This window comes from Pseudorca crassidens, chromosome Y (assembly GCF_039906515.1).
Source record: "Pseudorca crassidens isolate mPseCra1 chromosome Y, mPseCra1.hap1, whole genome shotgun sequence".
Lineage (NCBI taxonomy): Eukaryota > Metazoa > Chordata > Mammalia > Artiodactyla > Delphinidae > Pseudorca > Pseudorca crassidens.
In genome coordinates this window covers 18,959,437-18,987,150 of record NC_090318.1, presented here as the reverse complement: position 1 = coordinate 18,987,150, position 27,714 = coordinate 18,959,437, and the positions used below count along the sequence as shown (strand labels likewise).

The following is a 27,714-nucleotide window of genomic DNA, read 5'->3' as shown; positions in this document are numbered from 1 at the left end:
GATGGCCCTGAAATACAAGTCAACACCTGCTTTTCTTAACTCATATCAAACACACATGAAATTAGTGTTTCATAAAATACAAGTAGTTCACATTAGTTGGTTGCTAGTAAAAGATTGGGGCTACTTTTTGTGAGGTTACTTCACTCATATATAATGTTCAGTTCTCAGCCCATTTCATTGTTTTTGGAGTCACAGCAGTATAAAGATGCTTTTCATTTAGGTTGTCAGCTAAACAAGCTTAGAGAAATGAATCCCCTATTATTACCTAATTTATAATGCCGTTTTCCTGTACCTACTCAGACTTTATAGTCACCTAAAGTCACAAAAGCTAAATGTAATTTACAATTAATGATTAAAGAAACACAGTTGGCCCTAAAAGTTCAGGTGACATTGAAATATTTTTCATTATTGCATATTATTTTATACTTTTTTTTTTTTTTTGCGTTACGCAGGCGTCTCACTGTTGTGGCCTCTCCCCCTGCGGAGCACAGGCTCTGGACGCGCAGGCCCAGCGGCCATGGCTCACGGGCCCAGCCGCTCCATGGCATGTGGGATCTTCTCGGACCGGGGCACGAACCCATGTCCCCTGCATCGGCAGGTGGACCCCCAACCACTGCGCCACCAGGGAAGCCCTATTTTATACTTTTAAACAAGGAATAACATAAATATTTCATATACTGTCCACGGGTATTGCTACTGCTGAGAAAAGGATATTAAGTAGACTGCGAAAATAGAATAAGTAGTGAATGGGTATAGTCCTAGTTGTTCTAACTCTGAAGGCCTTTAGACAAGACATTCAAGCAACACCTTTGAACTCCAAGAGTCCACATTGTAAAAGATACAGTTGAACAGAACTTCTCTCAGAAGGACAGGTTTTCAATTTTTGATTCTACTCTTCTTTTATTCTTCCATAAATGTGGAATGATTTTTACCCAAAAGATTCCATCTTTAGTCAATGGCATTTTCCTCTTGTTAGGTGCTACTTTGCAATTTCTCTACAAATTACACATATGGAATAGGAAGCAAAACCCAAACATCCTAAGAAATGCACATTGCTTCATGTCCCAAATTACAGCATCACTTTGAAAACTGTTAAGTAGAAAAAATCTTAAACTTCTTTTTTTATACAAAGTCAATATAATGTCATAATGCTGATATAGGAACCACAATATGATTGTTGATATTCTAAGGCTGTTTTTTTTATGAATTAAGGAGAAAAAATGTGGGAAAGAAACATTTAGTTGATGGTTCTATTTATTTATTTATTTGCAGTACGCAGGCCTCTCACTGTTGTGGCCTCTTCCATTGCAGAGCACAGGCTCCGGACGTGCAGGCTCAGTGGCCATGGCTCACAGGCCTAGACGCTCCGCGGCATGTGGGATCTTCCTGGGCCTGGGCACGAGCCCATGTCCCCTGCATCGGCAGGCACACTCTCAACTGCTGCACCACCAGGGAAGTCCGATGGTTCTATTTTAAAATAAGTTATTTGATGTACTTAAACAACTGTTTTTCAAAGTATAGTAACTCATAGCCTGAAAATATAATTTTAACAATAGGTAAATGATTAAATAAATATTTGCTCTGTGAGGTTTGGTTTTAGAAAGTCGTTGTGGGTTCCGGAACTCAAATTTAAAGAAACATAGACTAACACTTTGCTACGTTAAAAAAATAAAAACTTAATTTTAGTAATCAAAGACAAATTCAATTACAGTCCAAATGAAGAAGTTATTAATTCTGGACAGACTAAAGTATTAGACATGTGCAATACCTTTGTATTTGTTAAACATGAAATACAGAAAAACTAAGAAGCATAATAGAAAGAATATCAATTTATGAATAAAATTCACATACCTTTGAATGTACTCAGAAAAAGTTTCTGAAAGTCAAGGATGCCTGATCTCTTAGATTTCTTGCAGGTATGAACTCAATTTATATTATTCACAGCATCTATAACAACCAGTCATATTTCTGAAGGAAAAATGTGTGGTGTATAACTAAAAATCCTTGTATCATGAATTTTTAGCAACTGTAGGGAAATTTAAAATGGTATATTGTGATTAGTATACATAGTCTTTCATTCTTTCATTATGAGAAATAATAGGTTTAACAAACAAAAGGAATTCCACTGGACTGTTTTTAAGTCAGTAAATTGGCTCATTGCAAATGCTAATGCATTCAGGATTACTTTTAAGAATGTGTTATGTCTGAGGGAGTTACAATTTTGAAATAACCACTGCTCTATTTTCTGCTTTTATTGAAGGTATATTCTTTGTTCCCTGTTATTATCCTCTGATCACCATTGTGGCTGTCTACCCAAAAAAGGGACAAAATCTATCTTCTTTAGCCCCAATCTGAAACCTATTTGCCACCAAAGCAACAAAGGTTATCACAGTAACAATACTTTCACTATTGATCTGAAAGACAAGGCAAGTGACATATTACACACTACACAGCACACTTAAACTTATATTTTTAATTTTACAAACACAGGACAGACTGCCCTGGCTTCCTCATTCTGCATAGAAATTATCTTTCTTAGTATTAAGGCACTTTTCCCCATGCATTACTAGAACATTACTGTTTTTTTTCATACAACAACCTGAATCTCTTCCTTTTTCAGAGCCTTTTAATTGTTTATTTGCATTGTCTCCATGTTCTTAGCAGTCCCTATTTTGCCTAAAAAACAAAGTCCATCTCTTTCTATGAGGAACATGACCTAGCTGTTAAATTCGTGCTCTATGACTTCAAAAACAAAATGTGGGAGAATGGGGTAAAAATGTAAATTTTTAAGAATTTGTTTGAACTTAAATGACTACCTGTTTAAAATAAGTAGATATAGTTAAACATCAACATACATACATCCCATGTAACCACAGCTAAAATACCTACCATAGATACAAAAAACTAAGAAGAAAAGAAAAAGGCATACTACTAGAGAAAATCATCAAACCACAAAGGAAGAAATAAAAAGAATTTAAAACTGTACAGAGAAGAACTACAAAACCAAATGGAAAGCAAGCAAAACAATGGCAAGTACATACCTATAAATAATTACTTTAAATGTCAATGGACTAATTGCTTCAGTCAAAAGACAAAAGACGTAAGTAGCTAGCTGGATAAAAAAAGACCCATCTATATGCTCTTTAACAGAGGCTCACTTTAGAACTAAAGACACACAGGGACTGAAACTGAGAGGATGGAAAAGACATTTTATGCAAACAGATTTGACAGAAACTGGAGGTGGTAATACTCATATCAAGCAAAATAGAATTTAAAACAAAGGCTATAAAAAAACAAAAAAGGGGGCATTATATAATGATAACAAGATCAATACTAAAAGAGGATATTATATTCATTAAGAAATATGCACCCAACACAGGAGCACCTAAATATATGAAGCAAATACTAACAGATATAAAAGGAGAAACTGATCACACTATAAGAATAGGGAAATTTAATTCCTCACTTACATCAATGGACAGATCATCTAGACAGAAAATCAATAAGGACAGCGTGGTCTTCTATGACACAATAGACCAGTTGGACTTAATAGATATCTACAGGACATTATATCCAAAATCAACAGAATATTTTTTTTCAAGAGCACATGGAACATTCTCCAGGACAGATCACAGGCTGGACCACAGCACACATATCAACAAATCTAGGAGGATAGAAATTGTACCAACCATTTTTTCTGACCACAGTGCTATGAAACAAGAAATCAATTAAAAAATAAGAAAACACACACATGGATATTAAACAACATGCTACTAAGAAACCAATGATTCAATAAAGAAGTCAAAGACAAAGTCAGAAAATACCTTGAGAAAAATGGAAACACAAAACTCCAAAATCTATAGGCTACAGCAAATGCAGTTCTGAGAGGGAAGTTTACAGAAATACAAGCCTTCCTCAAGAAATAATAAAATTCTCAAATAAACAACTTAACCTACCACATAGAGGAATTAAAAAAAAGAACAAAACCCAAAGTCAGTGATGGAATGAAATAATAAATACCAGATAGAAAATAAATAAGAGGTCAAAAATTATAAAATATCAATGAAACCAAGGGCTGGTTTTGTTAAAAGATAACAAAATTGATAAACCTTTAGCAGGGCTCACCAAGAAGAAAAGAGGACTCAAGTAAGCAAAATAAGAAATTAGAGAGAAGAAATAACAACCAACAGCACAGAGATACAAAAATCATAAGAGAATACCACTAACAGTTAAATGCCAACAAATTGGACAACATAAATGAAATGGACAAATTTCTAGAACCATACAATCTGCCAAGACTCAATCAAGAAGAAACAAACAATTAGAACAAACTAATGACTATTAGTGAAATTAAATTTGTAATTAAAAAAAGAAAAGAAAAACTTTCAGCTAACAAAAATTCAGGGCTGAAATCCTTCATAGGGGTATTCTACCAAATCAAAGAAGAGCTTCTGAGAGTATTCCAAAAAATGGAAGACTATTCCAAATTCATTATAGGCCACCATTACCTGAATACAAAGTCAGACAAAGATACTACAAAAAAAAAAATCACAGATCAATATCTTTGATGAATATAGATGCAAAAATCCTCAACAAAATATTAGCAAACTGAATGCTACAGTATATGAAAAGAATCTTACAACATGATCAAGTGGGATTTATTCCAGGAATGCAAGGACGATTTAATATTCACAAATCAATCAATCTGAAACACCACATTAACCAAAGAAAGGATAAAATCATATGATATATCAAGTGACACAAAAAAAGTATTTGAAAAAATTTAACACACATTCATAATAAAAACTTTCAGCAACGTGTGTATACAGGAAACATAGCCAACTTAATAACAGCCATTTACAACAAACTTACAGCTAAACTGAATAATTAATAACTGAATGCCTTCCCTCTAAATTCAGGAACAATTTTATTCTCATTGTCACCACCACTACTTAATAGTTCTATTGTAAGTCCTAGACACCACAACTGGACAGGGAAAAGAAATAAAAGGCATCCAAATTGGAAGTGAAGTAAAACTGTCAGTACTTGCAGATGCCATGATACTTTATATAGCAAACCCTAAAGTCTCTATCCCCAAACTGTTAGAACTGTTAAACAAATTCAATAAAATTTCAGGATACAAGATTAATATACTGAAATCTGAAGATATAGTATGTGAATATTAATGTACTGAAAATACACCATCAGAAAGACAAAGTTAAAAAATCTTGTTTATAATCTCATCAAGGAGTGTAAAGATACCTAAGAATAAACTTAGCCAAGGAGGAGAAGACCTACACTCTGAAAACTATAAATACTGATTAAGTTAAAGGAAGATGATACAAGGAAATGGAAAGACATCTCATGCTCTTTAACTGGAAGAATAATATTGTCCAAATAGCCATACTATGCAAAGCAATCTACAGATTTAATGCAATCCTATCATCCTTATCAAAATACCAATGATACTTTTCACAGAATTAGGATAGACAATTCTAAAATTCATATGGCACCTCAAAATACCCCAAATTGCCAAAGAATCTTGAAAAAAAAAAAAGGAACAAAGCTGGAGATATCATCATCCAAGACTTTAGCTTATACTAGAAAGCTAGAGTAATCAAAATAGCTTGTTTCTGGTGCAAAAACAGACACATAGATCAATGGAACAGAATAGAGAGCCCAGAAATAAAACTCTGCACATATGGTTAATTTATTTACTACAAAGGAGGCAAGAATATACACTGGAGAAAAGACAGGCTCTTCAATAGTGGTGCCAGGAAAACTGGACAGCTACATGTAAAAGAATGAGATTAGAACATTTCCTCACACAATATACAAAAATAAATTTAAAATGGACAACAGAACTACGTATGAGTGAAAGCTATAAAGTTCCTAGAAGAGAACATAGGCAGAACACTCTTCGACATAAATTGTAATGATATTTTTTGGCTCTGTCTCCTAAGGTGAAACAAATAAAATAAAAAATAAATAAACTAGACCTAATTAAACATAAAATCTTTTCCACAGCAAAGAAAACCATCACAATGACAAGGAGACAAAATAACCACTATAAAATACTAGAAAACTGAGTTCAATAGCATTAAAAAGATGGCAAAGTGTGATTTATTTCTGGAATGAAAAAATGGCTCAACACAGAAAGATCAATCAATATAACAGGCATACCTCAGAGGTATTACAGGCTCAGTTCAAGACCACTGCAATAAAGCAAATAATGCAATAAAGTGAGTCACACAATTTTTTGGTTTCCTAGTATATAAAATTTACTTTTACACTAGCACTAAGTCTAAAAAATTTTATATACCTTACTTCAAAGTACTTTATTGCTAAAAAGTGCTAACCACCATCTAAACCTTCAGTCAGTCATAATCTTTTTTTTGCAATAATAACATCAAATATCACTTATTATGTATCACAGTAACAAATATAATAATAATGAAAAAATTTGAAATATTGCAAGAATTACCAAAATGTGACAAAAAGACACAAAGTCAGCAAATGTTGTGGGAAAAATGACACCAAAAGAATTGCCTGTCTCAGTTTTACCACAGACCTTCAATTTTTTTTAAAAAAGGGCAATTTCTGCAAATCTCAAAAAAGCAAAGCACAATTTAAAAAACATGCTCATTCTCTATCTCTAAGTCTCTATTCCTGCCCTACAAATAGGTCCATCTGTACCATTTTTCTAGATTCCTCATATATGAATTAATATATGATATTTGTTTTTCTCGTTCTTGCTTACTTCACTCTGTATGACAGACTCTAGGTTCAACCATCTTTCTACAAATGACCCAATTTCTTTCCTTTTTATAGCTGAGTAATACTCCATTGTATATATGTACCACATCTTCTTTATCCATTCGTCTATCATTTAGGTGTTTCCATGCCCTGGCTGTTGTAAATAGTGTTGCAATGAACAATGGGGTACGTGTGTCCTTTTGAATTATGATTTTCTCAGGGTATATGCTCAGTAATGGGATTGTTGGGTCATACGGTAGGGGGAAGGGGAGGGTGGGACAAATTGGGAGATTAAGTTTGACATAAATACACTACCATGTGTAAAATAGATAGCTAGTGGGAACCTGCTGTATAGCACAGGGAGCTCAGCTTAGTGCTTTGTGATGACCTAAATGGGGGAGGAATGGACGCCCAATAGGGAGGGGGATATAGGTATACATATAGCTGATTCACTTCATTGTACAGCAGAAACTAACACAACATTGTAAAGCAATTTTACTCCAATAAAAAATAAAAGTATGTGGATACTCCATATGAACTGAATGAAGAGGAAAAAGGCAAATGGTAACTTTAATTGATGTGAAAAAAGAATTTGGAAAACTCACTGTAAAAACATTCAATAAACTATGAATAGAAGGAAACCATGCCAACATAATAAAAGCCGTAAGTGAAAAATCCACAGAGATTATCACACTCAACTGTGAAAGACTGAAAACTTTTCCTCTAAGATCAGGATTAAGGCAAAGATATATACTTTCACTACTTCTATTAACTGGAAATTTTAAGTCCCACCAGATAAACTAGAGAAGAAAAAGAAACAAAATGCATTCAACTTGGAAAGGAAGAAGTAAAATCATTTCTATTTGCAGATGACATAATCATATACATAGAAAATCCTAAACATTTTACACATAAAAAATAAGAACTAATAAATTCAGCACAGCAGCAGGATACAAAATCAATATACAAAATTGAGTGCATTTCTATACTATCTGAAAATTAAAGAAAAAAATTATATTTACAATAGCATTAAAAATAATAAAATTTTGAAAACTATAAGATACTGATGAAAGAAATTAAAGATGATTCAAATAGTTGGAGAGATATACCATGTTCTTGGATTGGAAGAGTCAACATTGTGAAAATGACTATACTACCCAAAGCAATCCACAGATTCAGTGCAATCCCTATCAAATTACCAATGGCATTTTTCACAGAATTAGAAAAAAAATACAATTTATAGAAAAGACCCCAAAGAGCCAAGCAATCTTGAGAAAGAAAAATGGAGTTAGAGGAATCAGGCTCCCTGACTTCAGACTATACTACAAAGCTACAGTCACCAAAACAGTATGGTACTGACACCAAAAAAACAGAAATATAGATCAGTGGAACAGGATAGAAATTCCAGAGATAAACCCACGCTTCTCTGGTCAACTAATCCATGATAAAGGAGGCAATAATATACAATGGAGAAAAGACAGTCCTCTCAATATGTTTTGCTGGGAAAACTGGACAGCTAGAAGTAAAAATATGAAATTAGAACACCCCCTAACACCATACAAAAACATAAACTCAAAATGGGTTAAAGCCATAAATGTAAGACTGAATACTATAAAACACTTAGAGGAAAACATAGGCAGAATATTCTTTGATATAAAATGCAGCAAGACCTTTTATGATCCACCTCCAAGAATAATGAAAATAAAAACAGAAATAAACAAATTAGACCTAATTAAATTTAAAAGCTTTTGCACAGCAAAGGAAACCATAAACAAAACAAAAAACAATGCACAGAAGTTGGAGAAAATATTTGTAAACAATACAACCAATAAGGTATTAATCTCCAAAATCTACAAACAGCTCATGTGGCTCAATATCCAAAAAACAAACAACCCAATTAAAAAGTGGGCAGAAAATCTACGTACACATTGCTCCCAAAAAGACATATAGATGGCCAAAACATCACATGAAAAGATGCTCAACATCACTAATGATTAGAGACATGCAAATCAAAACTACAGTGTCACCTTACACCAGTCAGCATGGACATCAGTAAACAGCCTACAAATAACTAATTTTGGAGAGGCTGCGGAGAAAAGGGAATTGTTTTGCATGGTTGGTGGCAATGTAAGTTGGTACAGCCACTATGGAGGTTCTTTAAAAAAGTAAAAATAGGGCTTCCCTGGTGATGCAGTGGTTGAAAGTCCGCCTACTGATGCAGTGGACAAGGGTTCGTGCCCCGGTCTGGGAAGATCCCACATGCTGTGGAGTGGCTAGGCCCGTGAGCCATGGCCGCTGAGCCTGCGCATCCGGAGCCTGTGCTCCGCAGAGAGAGGCCACAACAGTGAGAGGCCCACGTACTGCAAAAAAAAAAAAAAAAAAAAGTAAAAATAGATCTACCATATGATACAGCAATCCCACTCCTGGACATATATCTGGAGAAAACCGTAATTCAAAAACATACTTGCACCCCAGTTTTCACTGCAGCCCTATTTACAATAGCCAAGACATGGAAGCAACCTAAATGTCCATCGAAAGAGGAGTGAGGAGTGGGTAATGAAGATGTGGTATATATATACAATGGAATACTACTCAGCCATAAAAAACAATGAAATAATGCCATTTGCAGCAATGTTGATGACCTAAATATTATCATACTAAAGTCAGACAAAGACAAATATCATATGATACCACATGTATGTAGAATCTAATAAAAAATGATACAAATGAACTTATTTACAAAACAGAAACAGACTCACAGATCTTGAAATCAAACTTATTTTTACCAAAGGGGAAACGGTGGGGGGGGGGAGTGATAAATTAGAAGATTGGGATTAACATATACAGACTACTATATATAAAATAGATAACTAACAAGGACCTACTGTATAGCCCAGGGAACTCTACTCAATAATCTGTAATGGGCTGTATGTGAAAAAAATCTAAAAAAGAGTAAATATATGTATATGTATAACTGATTCACTTTGCTCTACATCTGAAACTAACAGCACTGTAAGTCAAATATACTGCAATAAAAATTTTAAGAAAACTAAAATCACAGCACATATTCATGTTAAAAATGCAAAGAGTAAAGAAAGATATAAAATTTTTCCTGTGACTTCTTTTCTGGAAAAAGACATTGTATATATTTCCAAACATGTTCCAGGAGCTCTGAAAAAAATTATTGATGTAAGTGACATTACTGCCAAATTTACAGAAATGAAAAAGAATTAAATAGAAAGCCATGAACAATTGTACATCAAGAAATTTGATTACCCAAATCAAATGGTTCTATTTCTACAAACACATAAGTTACCTAAATTGATTCAAGAAGTAAAAAAATCTGAGGCAACAAATAAGAAAAGAAAGTAATCCCATTCGTAATCAAAACCTATCAATTAAACAACAACAAAAAACAAGAGACCAAGGCCAGGTACCTTAACAGGTTAATTCTACCAAATATCCGAAGAAAAATTTACATCTAAAATGGAGGATGTGGGAACACTTCCTAATTCATTCTACTACACCACGTTTAGCCTGACACCAAAGTCAACTAGGACATGACAAGAAAAGTAATTTATAGATAAATACTTACTATGAATATAGATGGAAACATCCTCAAGAAAATGCTAGTAAATCATGTTCATTAGCTTATTAAAATGATATGCCATGATCTAGAGGGATTTATCCCAAGCATGCAAGGTTGGTTCAATATATAAATAAATTAATGTAATATACCATGTTAACTGAACAAAGTAATAACATACATATGTGATCATCTGAACTGATGAAGAAAGGGCATTTGACCAAATCCACCACTCAGACAACTAGGAATAGTAGAAACTTTCTCAACATGTTAAACGAAATTTTTGAAACACCTAAGCTAACATCGTACTCAATGTTGAAAAACTGAAGATTTCCCTCTAAAAGCAGTAACAAAGATGCAATGGAAAGATGACCATTTCACCACTACTACTCATCATTGTGTTGAAAGTTCTGACCAGAGCAATTAGGCAAGAAAAAGAACTAAGATACATTCAAACTGGAAAGAAATAAGTAAAATTATATCTATCTACAGATGACATGATCCTATATACATATACCAAATCCTGAAAAATTGACAGGAAACTTCTAGAGCCAATGATGGATTCAGCTATGACGCATAGGACAAGATCAACAACAAAAATCAACACTGTTACACTGTTATCAATAAACTGTCTGTAAAAAGAGGGAAAAAATAAATTTATATTGCATCTATAAAAGTAAAATACCTAGGAATAAATTTAAAGTTAACATTTTGAGTTTATACATTAAAATACTTAATTTTGTTCAGATGTCAGTACTACCCCAAGCTATCTAAAGATTTAAAATAATCTGTGTCAAAAATTCCAGCAGCCTTTTTCTTTTTGCAGAAAAGGAAAATTTCATCCATAAATTCAGAGGGTTTTAAGTAGTCCCAAATAGTCAAAACAATCTTAATAATGAAGAATACATTTGGCAGACACATTTCCTGATTTCTAAATGTACAATGCTACAGTAATTACAAGTGTAATTCTGGAATAAAGATATTTAGACCAATGGAATATAATTGAGGGTACAGGAATGAACTCATTATCAAAACTCTGTAATGGCTATTTCCCCTCACAGTAAAATCCCATTTCCTTATAGTCATGTTCAAGGACCCACATGACCTGATTCTCACTACCTTCTTGAACTCATTTCCAACCACTCTGCCTCTTACTCACCTAACTCTAGCCAAGAAGGCCTGCTTATTTTTTCAATGTTGTTCTCTCAATAGGCTTGTCCTGCTCTTGCCTTAATATTTTGTATGACAGTCCCCTCTACCTAGAAAGCTCATTGCCTGAATATTCTCATGATTAATTCTTACTCCTCTTTAAGTTTTGATAAAATAGCACATTGTTAGTAATTACACTATCTAAATCTTCAAATTACACATCCATGTCTCTAAAACCTATCAATCTCAGTCCTCCAAACTCTGTTTTACTATTTCATTTGCACTATTTTATTACTTTTGTACTATATTATTTTCTCATTTATTTTATGTCTTATGTTCACATAAATAAAAATTTTCAAAGCTAGCAGAAAGAAGAAATAATAAATATTTAAGCAGAGACAAATAAAATAGAGAATAGAAAAATAGTGAGAATCAATGAAACCAAAGTTGGCACTTTGAAAAGTAAAGAAATGATAGAACTTTAGCAACATACACATGCACACACACACAAAGGAGAAGAAGCAAGTTAGTAATATCAGAAATGAAAGTGGGAACATTACATCAGACATTACACAATTTAAAAAGTTTAGAAAATACTATGAATAACTGTATGGCAATGAATTAGATAACTGAGATGAACATATTCCAAAGAAAAAATCTACCAAAAATGACTTAAGAAGAATATGAACTCTGAGCAGATCTACAACAAGCAAAACAAGTAAAGAGATTTAATCAGTAGTGAAACAACAAAAAAGAATTGTCCAACGTCAGATGGTGTTTCCAATATAATATCTAAAGAAGAATTAATAGCAATACTACACAAAGTCTTCCAAAACACAGAAGATAAGGGAACTCTTTCTCATTCCATAAGTTTAGCATTATCCTGATTTTAAAACCAGACAACGGCATAACAAGAAGAGTCTACAGATCAATACTTATGAATACAAGTGCAAAAACCCCCAACAAAATTCTAGCACACCAAATCCAACAACATATTAGAAGAATTATCATCATGACCTGTGGAACTTATACTTGAAATGCAAGGATGGTTCAACATACAAAAAAACAATTAATATAACATACCATTAATAGAATGAAGAAAAAAATACATTACCTCTTTTGAGACAGAAAAGTATTCAAGAAACTCCAACACACTTTCATGATAAAAACGTTCAGCAATGAATAATGTTTAAAAAAAGAGAGAGAGAGACTTCTTCAACCTAATAAAGAGCATTTAAAAAAATCCCCACAGTCAATGCAATAGCTAGTGAAAAGTGTAAATAGTACTATACTCCTATAAGCAGGAACAAGACAAAGATGCCTACCTTTTCTACTGATATTCTTATTAGACTGTAAGTTCTAGCCAGAGCAATAGGACAAAGAAAAGAAATAAAACACATATGGATTGTGGAGAAAGAAGTTCAACTCTCTCTACTCACAGATTATGTGATCTTATATAGAGAAAAATCATAAAAAGTCACCAAAAACCATCATAGCTAATCAATGAATTCATCCAAGTTTCAGGACACGATCAAAACAAAACACCAAGTATATTTCTATACACACATCACAAACCATCTAAAATGATAATTAAAAAAACATTTATAATAACATTCAAGCAGTAAAATACTGAAGAATAAATTTAACCAAAGAGAAGCAAGACTTATACGTTGAAAACTACAAACATTCCTTACAAAGTAAAAGAAGACTTAAATAAACGCAAAGACATCTGTATTTATAGGTTGGAAGATGTAATATGATTTAAATGGCAATAATATTTAAATCAACCTGCAGATTCTACGCAATCCTAAACAAAACTCTACTTTTCTTGAGAACTGGAAGCCAATTCTAAAAGTTATATGGGGGACTTCCCTGGTGGTTCAGTGGTTAAGAATCTGCCTGCCAGTGTAGGACACGTGGGTTGGAGCCCCAGTCTGGGAAGATCCCACATGCTGCGGAGCAACTAAGCTCATGAGCCACAACTAGTGAGCCTGTATTCTAGAACCCATGAGCCACAACCTCTGAGCCCGCATGCCACAAATACTGAAGCCCACATGCCTAGAGCCTGTGCTGTGCAACAATAGAAGCCACCACAATGAGAAGCCTGCTCACCGCAATGAAGAGTAGCCCCCATTCACTGCAACTAGAGAAAGCCTGTGCACAGCAACAAAGACCCAACGTCACCAAAAATATAATTAATTAATTAAAAAACAAATAAGCAAGATAATTGCAGACCATCACAGATCTTTTAAAAAAGAAAAAAAAAGTCATATGGAATTACAGGGGACCTCAAATACCAAAAACAAGTTTGACAAAAAAAACCTTTGCACGATCATGTCTGAAAAACTGGACTTCATCATAATTTTTAAATTATGTATCAAAGAATAAAAGAAAGTGACAAAACCTACAGAATGAGAGAAAATAGTTGCAAATCATATACCTCTTATACCCAGGTCTAGTTTCCAAAATATAGAGATAACTGTCATAACACAGCAACAAAAAGACAAACCACCCAAGTTTTAATGGGCATCCCAGTAAGATCACAAATGGTCAACAACCACATGAAAAATCTCAACATCATTAGTTATTAGGAAAATGCAAATAAAACCCACGGTAGTATGCCACCTCACATGTAATAGGATGACTATAATCATAAAAGGAAAACAATGCACAAAAGCAGAAAAAATCATAAAACAAAATGGAGAATAACTTTTTTTTTAGATATGTAGATTTTGGACCTCTCCTGCACTGTTGGTGAGAATGAAAATGTTTCAGAACCTATGGAAAACAGTTCAGTGTTTTCAAAACATAAAAATCATACACATAAAATTTCCAATTGACCCAGTAATTCCATATCTAGCTATTTACCCAAAATAAATTAAACTACGTATTCAAACACCAATATATGTTTTTGTAAATCATCAACTAAGCTTGTCCATGATTCACTCACATTATTTTAGAAATTCAAGATGATATTCATAAGATATAAAACTGACAAATGGGGTGTTTATGAAGTTACTTTTTCTAAGTAAAGAACCATGGAAAACCAACAATAAAGCATCAAACTTACATAATGAGGCAGTACTGTTAAGACATACAACATTATTTTAGAGGGCAAATAACCTGAAGAATAAAAATAGTGTGAAATAAATAAGCATTAATTTACTTACTGTTGCTCTGCATGCTATATTGCTGCAGTGGTATTGTGTTCTATTCCTACTTCTTCCATGTTTCTTGTCTGTTGTGGGTTTTCGTATCAGGCCAACTTTCTTTTTTTTTTTTTTCATTTTTTTTTTTATACAGCAGGTTCTTATTAGTTACCTATTTTATACATATTAGTGTATATATGTCATCAGGCCAACTTTCTTCATGTTGGCTATAAGATGGCTATCATCTTATCAAACTAGCATCATACTCATAACTGATTATTCTGAATAAAGAGAAAATGAACCTATAACAGAATGACTGCAGATGATGATCATCAATTATGAAGATTAATACATTGCATATAAAAAAGTGAGGCATTCTGACATTCTCCTCTTTGAGGAAAGTACATAACACCTCTTGTGAAATATTCTTATTCAAACCTAAATTCAGCAAATACTGACGCTATCACTTCATGGAAAATAAGGGAGAAGAATCTGCAAATGACACCATGGAGTGGCCAAATCCTGAGAAAATATGCAGTAGAAAATCAACGCTCTTTTCCCTCAAATTACAAGGAAAAAAAAAGAGAGGGGTAAATGTACACATTTTAAAAGTTAAGGGGGGAGGAGGAAGATGGCAGAAGAGTAAGACGCGGAGATCACCATCCTCCCAAAAGATACACCAGAAATACATCTACACGTGGAACAACTCCTACAGACCACCTACTGAACGTTGGCAGAAGACATCAGACCTCCCAAAAGGCAAGAAACCCACCTCGTACCTGGATAGGGCAAAAGAAAATATAATAAACAGACAAAAAGGATAGGGACGGGACCTGTACCAGTGGGAGGAAGCTGTGAAGGAGGGAAGGTTTCCACACACTAGGAAGCCCCTTCGCAGGCGGAGACTGTGGGTGGTGGAGTGGGAAGGCTTCAGAGAAGCAGAGGACAGCACAGCAACAGCGGTGCGGAGGGCAAAGTGGAGAGATTCCCGCACAGAGGATCAGTGCCGACCGGCACTCACCAGCCCGAAAAGCTTGTCTGCTCAGCCACCAGGGTGGGCGGGGACTGGGAGCTGAGGCTCGGGCTTCGGTCAGAGTACAGGGAGAGGACTGGGGTTGGCGGGGTGAACAAAGCCTGCAGGGGGTTAGTGCACCACTAACTAGCAGGAAGGGAGTCTGGGAAAAGGTTTGGAGCTGCCAAAGAGGCAAGAGACTTTTCCTTGCCTCTTTGTTTCCTGGTGTGCGAGGAGAGGGGATTAAGAGCACTGCTTAAAAGAGCTCCAGGGACAGGCGCGGGCCCTGGCTAACAGCGCGGACCACAGACATGGGCATGAGACGCTAAGGTTGCTGCTGCCGCCATCAAAGAGACTGTGTGCGAGCACAGGTCACTATCCACACCTCCCTTCTTGGGAGCCTATGCAGCCCGCCACTACCAGGATTCCAGGATCCAGGTACAACTTCCCTGGGAGAACACACGGTGCGCCTCAGGCTGCTGCAATGTCACGCCGGGCTGTGCCTCTGCAGGCTCGCCCCGCACTCCACACCCCTCCCTACCCACGGCCTGAGGGAGCCAGAGCCAACGAATCAGCTGCTGCTTTAACCCCGTCCTGTCTGAGCGAAGAACAGACGCCCTCCAGTGAACTACACGAAGAGGCGGGGCCAAATCCAAAGCTGAGCCCCGGGAGCTGTGCGAACAAAGAAGAGAAAGGGAAATCTCTCCCAGCAGCCTCAGAAGCAGCGGATTAAAGCTCCACAATCAACTTGATGTACCTGCATCTGTGGAATACATGAATAGACAATGAATCAACCCAAATGGAGAAGGTGGATTTTAGGAGCAAGATTTATTACTTTTTCCCCTTATCCTCTTTCTGTGTATGTGTGTATGTGTATGCTTCTGTGTGAGATTTTGTCTGTATAGCTTTGCTTTCACCATTTATCCTACGGTTCTATCCGTCTGTGTTTTGTTTTGTTTTTTTACTTTAAAAATTTTTTTCTTAATAATTATTTTTAATTTTACTAACTTTATTTTACTGCACTTTGATTTTCTCTTAAACTTTTCCTTACTTTCTTTCTTTCTCCTCTTTCTTTCTTTCTTTCTTTCAATTTTTCTCCCTTTTATTCTGAGCTATGTGAATGAAAGGCTCTTGCTGCTCCAGTCAGGAGTGAGTGTTGTGCGTCACAGGTGGGAGAGCCAACATAAGGAAACTGGTCCACAAGAGACCTTCCAGCAACACGTAATAATACACAATGAAAATCTCCCAGAGATCTCCATCTCAACACCAACAACCAGCTTCAATAAATGACCAACAAGCTACAGTGCTGGACACACTATGCTAAACAACTAGCAAGACAGGAACACAACCCCACCCATTAGCAGAGAACTTGCCTAAAATCATAATAAGTCCACAGTCACCCCAAAACACAGCACCACACGTGGAACTGCCCACCAGAAAGACAAGATCCAGCCTCATCCACCAGAACACAGGCACTAGTCCCCTCAACCAGGAAGCCTACACAACCCACTGACGCAACTTTAACCAGTGGGGACAGACACCAAAAACAACGGGAACTATGAACCTGCAGCCTGCAAAAAGGAGACCCAAACAGAGTAAGGTAAGCAAAATGAGAAGACAGAAAAACACACAGCAGATGAAGAAGCAAGATAAAAACCCACCAGACCAAACAAATGAAGAGGAAATAGGAAGTCTACCTGAAAAAGAATTCAGAATAATGAAAGTAAAGATGACCCAAAATCTTGGAAATAGAATACAGAAAATGCAAGAAACAAGGACCAAGAAGAACTAAAGATGAAACAAGCAACAATGAACAACACAATAAATGGAATTAAAAATACTCTACATGGGATCAATAGCAGAATGACTGAGACAGAGGAACGGATAAGTGACCTGGAAGATAAAATAGTAGAAATAATTACTGCAGAGTAGAATAAAGAAAAAAGAATGAAAAGAACGGAGGACAGTCTCAGAGACTTCTGGGAAAACATTAAATGCACCATCTGAATTACAGGGGTCCGAGAAGAAGAAGAGAAAAAGAAACGGACTGAGAAAATATTTGAAGAGATTATAGTTGAAAACTTCCCTAATATGGGAAAGGAAATCGTTAATCAAGTCCAGGAAGCATAGAGAGTCCCGTACAGGATAGATCAAAGGAGAAACACGCAAAGACACGTATTAATCAAACTGTCACAAATTAAATACAAAGAAAACATATTAAAAGCAGCAAGGGAAAAACAACAAATGACACACAAGGGAATCCCCATAAGGTTAACAGTTGATCTTTCAACAGAAACTCTGCAAGCCAGAAGGGACTCTCAGGACATATTTAAATGATGAAGGAAAAAAACCTACAACCAAGATTAATCTACCCAGCAATGATCTCATTTAGATTTGATGAAGAAATTAAAACCTTTACAGCCAAGCAAAAGCTGAGAGACTTCAGCACCACTGAAAACCAGCTTTACAACAAATGTTAAAGGATCTCCTCTAGGCAAGAAACAAAAGAGAAGGAAAAAACCTACAATAACAAACTCAAAACAATTAAGAAAATGGGAATAGGAAGATACATATCGATACCTGCCTTAAATGTAAATGGATTAAATGCTCCCACCAAAAGACATACACTGCCTCTATGCATATACAAAAACAAGACCCATATATATGCTGTCTACAAGAGACCCACTTCAGACCTAGAGACTCATAAAGACTGAAAATGTGGAGATGGAAAAAGATATTCCATGCAAATGGAAACCAAAAGAAAGCTGGAGTAGCAGTTCTCATATCGGAAAAAATAGACTTTAAAATAAAGACTATTAGAAGACCCAAAAAGGACACTACATAATGATCAAGAGATCGATCCAAGAAGAAGATATAACAATTGTAAATATTTATGCACCCAACATAGGAGCACCTCAATACATAAGGCAAATACTGACAGCCATAAAAGGGGAAATCGACAGTAACGCATTCATAGAAGGGAACTTTAACACCCCACTTTCACCAATGGACAGATTATCAAAAATGAAAATAAATAAGGAAACACAAGCTTTAAATGATACAGTAAACAAGATGGACTTAATTGATATTTATAGGACATTCCATCCAAAAACAACAGAATACACATTTTTCTCAAGTGCTCATGGAATATTCTCCAGGATAGATCATATCTTGGGTCACAAATCAAGCCTTGGTAAATTTAAGAAAATTGAAATCATATCAAGTATCTTTTCCGACCACAATGCTGAGACTAGATATCAATGACAGGAAAAGACCTGTAAAAAATACAAACACATAGAGGCTACACAATACAATACTTACTAACGAAGTGATAACTGAAGAAATCAAAGAGGAAATCAAAATATACTTAGAAACAAATGACAATGGAGACATGATGACCCAAAACCTATGGGATGCAGCAAAAGCAGTTCTAAGAGGGTAGTTTATAGCAATATAATCCTACCTTAAGAAACAGGAAATATCTCGAATAAACAACCTAACCATACACATAAAGCAATTAGAGAAAGAAGAACAAAAAAACCCCCCATAGTTAGCAGAAGGAAGGAAGTCATAAAGATGAGATCAGAAATAAATGAAAAAGAAATGAAGGAAATGATAGCAAAGATCAATAACACTAAAAGCTGGTTGTTTAAGAAGATAAACAGAATTGAAAAACCATTAGCCAGACTCATCAAATAAAAAAGGGAGAAGACTCAAATCAATAGTATTAGAAATGAAACAGGAGAAGTAACAACTGACACTGCAGAAATACAAAAGGTAATGAGAGATTACTACAAGCAACTCTATGCCAATAAAACGTACAACCTGGAAGAAATGCACAAATTCTTAGAAATGCATAACCTGCGAAGACTGAATCAGGACGAAATAGAAAATATGAACAGACCAATCACAAGCACTGAAAATTAAACTGTGATTAAAAATCTTCCAACCGACAAAAGCCCAGGACCAGGTGGCTTGACAGGCGAATTCTATCAAACATTTGGAGAAGAGCTAACACCTATCCTTCTCAAACTCTTCCAAAATATAGCAGAGGGGGGGAACATTCTCAAATTCATTCTATGAGGCCACCATCACCTTGATACCAAAACCAGACAAGGATGTCACAAAGAAAGAAAACTACAGGCCAATATCACTGATGAACATAGATGCAAAAATCATCAGGAAATACTAGCAAACAGAATCCAACAGCATATTAAAAGGATCATACATCATGATCAAGTGGGGTTTATTCCAGGAATGCAAGGATTCTTCAATATACGCAAAACAATCAATGTGATATACCATATTACCAAATTGAAGGAGAAAAACCATATGGTCCTCTCAATAGATGCAGAGAAAGCTTTCGACAAAATTCAACATCCATTTACGATAAAAAACCCTGCAGAAAGTAGGCATAGAGGGAACTTTCCTCAACATAATTAAGGCCATATATGACCAACTCACAGCCAACATCGTCTTCAATGGTGGAAAACTGAAAGCATTTCCACTAAGATCAGGTACAACACAAGGTTGCCCCCTCTCACCACTCTTATTCAACATAGTTTTGGAAGTTTTAGCCACAGCAATCAGAGATTAAAAGGAAATAAGAGGAATCCAAATAGGAAAAGAAGAATAAAGCTATCACTGTTTGCAGATGACATGACACTATACATAGAGAATCCTAAAGATGCTACCAGAAAACTACTAGAGCTAATCAATGAATTTGGTAAAGTAGCAAGATACAAAATTAATGCACAGAATACTCTGTCATTCCTATACCCTAATGATGAAAAATCGGACATTGAAATCAAGAGAACACTCCCATTTACCATTGCAATGAAAAGGATAACAAATCTAGGAATAAACCTACCTAAGGAGACAAAAGACCTGTATGCAGAAAATTATAAGACACTGATAAAAGTAATTAAAGATGATACAAATAGATGGAGAGATATACAATGTTCTTGCATTGGAAAAATCAACAATTGTGAAAATAACTCTACTACCCAAAGCAATCTACAGATTCAATGCAATCCCTATCAACTACCACTGACATTTTTCACAGAACTAGAACAAAAACTTTCACAATTTGTATGGAAACACAAAAGACCCCGAATAGCCAAAGGAATATTGAGAACGAAAAATGGAGCTGGAGGAAGCTGGCTCCCTGACTTCAGACTATACTACAAAGCTACAGTAATCAAGACAGTATGGTACTGGCAAAAAAACTGAAATATAGATCAATGGAACAGGACAGGAAGCCCAGAGATATATCCACGCACATATGGTCACCTTCTCTTTGACAAAAGAGGCAGGAATGTACAGTGGAGCTTCTTCAATAAGTGGTGCTGGGAAAACTGGACAGGTACATGTAAAAGTATGAGATTAGAACACTCTCTAACATCATACACAAGAATAATCTCAAAATGGATTAAAGACCTAAATGTAAGGCCAGAAGCTATCAAACTCTTAGAGGAAAACATAGGCAGAACGCTCTCTATGACATAAATCACAGCAGGATCCTTTTTGACCCACCTCCTAGAGAAATGGAAATGAAAACAAAAATAAACAAATGGGACCAATGAAACTTCCAAGCTTTTGCACAGCAAAGGAAAACATAAATAAGACCAAAAGACAACCCTCAGAATAGGAGAAAATATTTGCAAATGAAGCAACTGACAAAGGATTTATCTCCAATATTTACAAGCAGCTCATGCAGCTCCATAACAAAAAACAAACAACCCAATCCAAAAATGGGCAGAAGACCTAAATAGACATTTCTCCAAAGAAGATGTACAGATTGTCAACAAACACATGAAAGAATTCTCAACACCATTAATCATTAGAAAAATGCAAATCAAACTGCAATGAGATATCATCTCACACTGTTCAGAATGTTCGTCGTCAAAAAATCCATAAACATTAAATGCTGGAGAGGGTGTGGAGAAAAGGGAACACTCTTGCAGTGCTGTTGGGAATGTGAATTGGTACAGCCACTATGGAGAACAGTATGGAGGTTCCTTAAAAAACTACAAATAGAACTACCATATGACCCAGCAATACCACTACTGGGCATATACCCTGAGAAAACCATGATTCAAAAAGTCATGTACCAAAATGTTCATTGCAGCTGTATTTACAATAGCCAGGAGATGGAAACAACTTTACTGTCCATCATCGGATGAATGGATAAAGAAGATGTGGCACATATATAGAATGGAATATTACTCAGCCATAAAAAGAAATGCAATTGAGTTATTTGTAGTTAGGTGGATGGACTTAAAGTGTGTCATACAGAGTGAAGTAAGTCAGAAAGAGAACGATAAATAGCGTATGCTAACAGATATATATGGAATTTAGGGAAAAGAAATGTCATGAAGAACCCAGGGGTACGACAGGAATAAAGACACAGACCTACTAGAGAATGACCTTGAGGATATGGTGAGGGGGAAGTGTACGCTGTGACAAAGTGAGAAAGTGGCACTGACATATATACACTACCAAACGTAAAAGAAATTGCTAGTGGGAAGCAGCCGTATAGCACACGGAGATCACCTCGGTGCTTTGTGACCACCTAGAAGGGTGGGATACGGAGGGTGGGAGTTAGGGAGACGCAAGAGGGAAGAGATATGGGAACATATGTATAACTGATTTACTTTGTTATAAAGCAGAAACTAACACACCATTGTAAAGCAATTATACTCCAATAAAGATGTAAAAAAAAAAAAGACAATGCATTAAAAAAAATGTTAAAAAAGTGCATTCACTTCTCACAGTTTTAAACTTACTTTGAATACTGAAAAAAAATGTCTTTATATAGAGAAACTATATTATTAAATTTTTAATGTGTGATGTTACATTATCTGTTTGCTTTAAGAGACCTAATCTTTTAGAGGAGAATTTCTCAACCTCAAAATTATTGACATTTTGGCCTTTTTTACATATGCATTGATGATAGTATTTCACTTACAGAACTTGATTCTAAGAAAATCAGAAATGTAAAGAAAGAACTATCCACAGAGTTGTTCACAGTAGGCTTACTGAAAACAGAAAAAGAAAAGTGTATGTTGGGGCATCTCATACCACTCAGCGGGTGCTGTGAAATAAATTGTGGAGTATTTATGTAACAGATTATTTTGTATCCATTTTACATGACGTTTAAAAGAAATTTTTACTGGCATGAAAATTTTTGCAGCATAGTATTAAGTAAAAACATCAGCCTTCAAATATATGATTATATATTATAAAAATTATATTATACATACAAACACACATATACAGTTGATCTCAGTTATTGAAGAAACATATATTCACGGAGACAAGTTTGAAAAGAAATAAACCAAAATATCAAGTAATTATACACAAGGTCTTTTCTAAAATGCTTTATTTTTAATATTTTTCTGCATTTTCTGATTTTCCTTAATAAGTGTCTGTTTTAAGATCAGAAAAATCAGAAATATCTATTTTAACAAGAAGAGCTAAAAATCTCTATAAAATTCATATCTATATAATTATTCAAAATAATGAAAAAAGTTTTCATTACTCATTCTATTTCATTTTTTATTCATTCATTTCATTATTTCATTTTTTATATTGAGAAGGCATGGAAACATGTAATATCTCATGAGAAATTTTTTCTTCAGTTAATATTTTAACATAAAACAACTCTGGTTTTTAGAGGGCAAATAATCTGGATAATATAGATAGTGTGAAATAAATAAGCATTAATTTACTTACTGTTGCTCTGCATGCTATATTGCTCTAGTGGTATTGTGTTCTATGTCTACTTCTTCCACAGTTTCAAGGAAGAAAAGTCAACAGTCTTTGTGCGCTTACTTGTAGATCTCTAAACCTAAAATATTCCAACTTGAAAGCTCAAAAATAAGAGTGAGAGACAAGTAAGTGAAAGGGGTACATAACGTTTTATGTTCACTTGGCTTTCAATGAATTACCTTTAGCAAAGTTCAAGATTATGTAAGCTCATCTCTGATATCTTTTCTTTACTTTTCAACCTACTACAATGTAATTGAGTCCCCAAAACTAAAAGGTAAAATCTCAGAAATGTTTTTATAGTCTGTCCCTCTTAACCCCCTACCCCCACTTGCCCCCTCGTCTCATCCCTCTCCCCACTGCTAACCACTAGTTTTTTTCTCTGTATCTCTGAGTCTGTCTCTGTTTTGTCATATTCATTCATTTTACTTTTTAGATACATGTAAGTGACAACATACAGTATTTGTCTTGCTCTGTCTGACTTATTTCACTAAGCTCAATACCCTACAGGTCCATCCATGTTGTTGCAAATGGCTATATATAGATAAGCAACAAGGATATATCATACAGCACAGGGACTACGGCCTTTATTTTATAATAAGTATAAATAGAGTAAATCTATAAACACATTGAATCATTATGTTGAACACTTGAAACTAGTATACTATTGTAAATCAACTATAACTTGACTTAAAGAAAAGGAAGGTTTTGATAGAGTTAGAATGAAATGTTTCAAATTAAAATGTCTGGATGTGTCCATATTATGTACAACAAAAGAAAATTAATCCATAAATACTGTATTGAAATATGAAAAGTGGAATTCAGAGAGTTCCTAATCAAGTGATAATAAATACAAAATAATTACATAATACTTATTATTCTATTATACACTATACAAAATAACATTCTTTTTATATAAGATGCTTATATAAAACTTTATGACTTTACTGTCCCAAGAATTAATAATTTTGATTAAGTTTCTCTGGAATCATTGATCCTCCCCTTGCCCCCCAAATTTACTTGTAGACATCTGCACCTTCAACATATCTTGTACCTTAAGCCCTAAGTTGCATTCTTGCAATACAGTTTTTAACTTATTCAGGAATAGATTTCCTGATTACAGATGTATCTGTGTTTATGATCACTTCATAAAAGACAATCTTTTGAGAAAAGAATTCCCTGGTTGGCTGAAGGAACATTAAAATGTTAATATTCTTTGCTGGTTCCAGAAGAAGGAAATAAGAAATTCAGCAACCCAGAAATAAAGAAAAATGAAAATAATTTTTAGTTTGATGGAGCTAAGGAAATTATGTGTTCATGCTATTGAAATTGTCAATTATCAATGTCTCCTAGTATAACTTTTTTGTCAAGATAAAAGAGGCTCTGAAAATAAATATATTTTACATTTGTTTACTTGGTTGTTTTTTTAATAGTCACATAAAAGCCTACTCATCAACATTTAATGCTTGACAACAGGACTTCCAGGAAGAAAGATAATATAATAACATTTATTAGGCCTCTCACCTGTGCAGAATTGCAGAATATTTTCATATGCATTATTTCATTGAATCTGTCCACCAGCTGTGAAAGAAACCCGTTACCCATATCTTTTGACGCTTAAGAAACTTAACAAGAAGTTAGGAAGCAACTCAATATCACACAAATTAACGAGTCACTCTGAGTGGATTCAGGTATGATGATTCTAACTGAAATAACTCACACAGAAAAAGAAACATCATAAGATATCACTAATACACGGAATGTAAACTTGGCTACACAGGAACTGAATTACAAGCCACTAAATTAACCTTAGCCAGTGGAGGCAGACACCAAAACCAATGGGAATTATGAACGTGCAGACTGTGAAAAGGAGAACCAAAACACAGTAAGTTAAGCAAAATAGGAAGACATAAATATGCAGCAGATAAAGGAGCAAGGTAAAAACCCACCAGATCAAACAAATGAGGAGGAAATAAGCAGCCTACCTGAAAAACAATTCATGGTAATGACAGTAAAGTTGATCCAAATCTTGGAAATAGAATGGAGAAAATACAAGAAATGTTCATCTTTCCATGGTTCATTTTTCCTGCATGTTTGTATGCTCAGAAAAAAACCAAAAAACGTGGTATATTTGAATGATCACAGATAGGAGTGATACAAATTGAAGCCTTTGGTCTGAATGGCTGATGTATGCTATTGGAAACTCTTTTACATCAGTGAGTATTTGGGGCAGTAATGGGTATTTTTATCAGGTGTAGAGGTGATAAACAAATTATTATACAAGTTTACTACATCGACTATTTTGATTAACTCATACAATCTTTTCTAAAGCAAAGAACAAAATATAAAATAAGTTGAGTATTCAAGGATTAAAGGTGAGTGCTGAGTTATTACTATTCTGTTTATTGCCATTGTATGTTCCTCCTGATATAAATGATAATAGACATGTTCTATTGATTAAGGTAGGGAATTCTTGTGGAAATTGTTAATTTAATGGCTACTCTGAAAAATCTACATCAGATTTTACTTAGGTATTGGTCTTTTAAGATTTCATTGAAAATAAATATTGTGGTCTTGAATTTTATCTTTTGCAGAAAAAAGTCTCTTCTTTATTGTCAAATACCTCTGTAAAATGACAAGATTCCACCATGGCAGAATTGCTGACATGTAGAACTGCTGTGTACTGGATTACTCTGCCCCCCACCGCCCATATTTATAATTAACTTAAGTTCTATTCCATTCCCTAGTTCTTCCTCTCAATCTTCTGGATATTGCTTTAGAGACCAACTGCTTGCATAATTAACACTAAACCCAGAGGTACGTTTATTTAATAATGCATTTTTAAATATATATGTTCATGACTGGGTTGCATAGACTCTATAGATGAAAGCAACATGTTTGCTCCTCTTTCTCAGAGTCTGGGTTAACTAAATACCAGATGCTGTTTGTCATTGCACTTCTTTGCTCTTCGATATCTCTCTGGAGGAACATCACAGTGTTCACAATGTGGTGGCCTTGCTGAAAGACTTCTTGTTGGATCCCCTTCTCACCAGGGATCTGTATACAGCTTTCATCAATACTCTCTGTGCAAAATCCAGTGATTTGAAGAAATGAGTCCCTGGGTTACTGGGATGTCCAATTCACTCATCAAACCTGGTACATGTGTTTCCTAATAACTTTTCACCGTATTTATTGGTCTTTAATGATCGGGCTATTGGGGAAATTTTCTGAGACTTATCCTAGGGAGAATTAGCAAGAAGAAAGTTGCAATAAAACAAGTGGAAGTAACCAAGAAAAATTTGGGATGCCTTTAAACGACTCTAGGATACTAGGGATTGCTATAAATTGATGATTTGGAGTAACAGACAGAGTTCACACTGAGTCTGTGCCTAAAATTCAGTTTGCATTTCTGGAACCTAGAGTGAGAAAGGGGGGCAGGAAACATTCCAGGGAAATCAGGATGGCATAGCCCAGTGTCAGGACTTCCAGTGTGGCTGCTTCAGGTCTAGAGACACAGATCCCACACAGGGGAAAAGGACAAGGAGAGGGAGGAGGAACAATCAGAACTGTTTCAGCCTCCATGAATTTCTTCATCCATGCTACAGTTAAGATCACAAAAGAGAGAGAAGACACTGACATTGGGCCGTATCTTGATTATTGCCAACAAAAAGTATACCTCATATATTGCTCAACAGACAACGGCCTCAAATGTGCTCTAAACTCAAATTTAAGAACATTCACAGGTTCTCAGTCATTGTTAGCAAATAGTTAACAAACATGGATGACTGTGATCCATAAAATATGTGATGATTTATACCAGGGAAAGGAGTGAGAAGAAAATAAGGGACATGAAGTTACCTTTCTAACCTGGATTATAATGATTTCTCTGGATGTTACATTTCCCCAGGTCGATTTTATCTTTCTATCTCTCATAGAACCTTACTGTTAAATTGTTAAAGCAATGGGAGAGTGGGTGAAGGAATGAAATGTGATCTGCCTTGCTAATCCTTTTCTGAAGGCAGTTGAGCATGAAGGGCATGACATCCCCCTTTGACTTACTTGAAGCGCCTCTTTTTGCTTTGCTTAGTGTTGGAGCCTGAGGAAGAGCTGGCCACCTTGCAGCTCCTCATATACCTTCTACCTCCCTGCAATTGTGACATGCTTCACCGGCTGCTGCAGTTCCTCTCCATCACGGCCAGGCACACTGAGGACAACATCAGCAAAGACGGGTAAGAGCTGTGCTGCCCACCACCATGACAGATGCTCTGGTTCTTCCTTTTACCTGTTTTAAA

At 35.2% G+C, this 27,714-nt stretch overlaps 1 long non-coding RNA gene across 3 annotated transcripts; it reads right to left on the bottom strand.

Moving 5' to 3' along the window:
- Nucleotides 1-767: 767 nt before the first annotated feature.
- On the bottom strand, nucleotides 768-27,714 carry LOC137217820 (uncharacterized). Of its 3 annotated transcripts, XR_010940278.1 has the most exons (7): nucleotides 27,482-27,714; nucleotides 25,408-25,450; nucleotides 24,947-25,003; nucleotides 23,390-23,526; nucleotides 6,184-6,215; nucleotides 1,852-2,026; nucleotides 768-1,467 (listed from the first exon to the last, which is right to left on the bottom strand). It is a non-coding gene; the product is annotated as an uncharacterized lncRNA (long non-coding RNA). The 3 variants fall into 3 exon arrangements; XR_010940277.1 differs by having other exon boundaries at nucleotides 25,408-27,714; XR_010940276.1 differs by having other exon boundaries at nucleotides 24,947-27,714.